Here is a 229-nt window from a genome sequence, read left to right on the forward strand (position 1 = left end):
AGGGCTGCGGGACCGCGGCTCAGAGCCCCTGTTTGAGTTCGTCCCTGCACAAGGCAGGCCAGACTTCCCACGTCCGCACCTTCCAGCTCAGCACGGCAGTGAGGCTCCCCCAGGGAAGTGGTCACAGCAACAAGCTTGTCTAAGTTCAAGAAATATTTGTACAATGCTCAGGCATGTGATGGGATTGTTGAGGTGTCATGAGGGCCAGGAGCTGGGCTGGATGATCCTG

Source organism: Geospiza fortis, unplaced genomic scaffold, assembly GCF_000277835.1.
Source record: "Geospiza fortis unplaced genomic scaffold, GeoFor_1.0 scaffold398, whole genome shotgun sequence".
NCBI lineage: Eukaryota > Metazoa > Chordata > Aves > Passeriformes > Thraupidae > Geospiza > Geospiza fortis.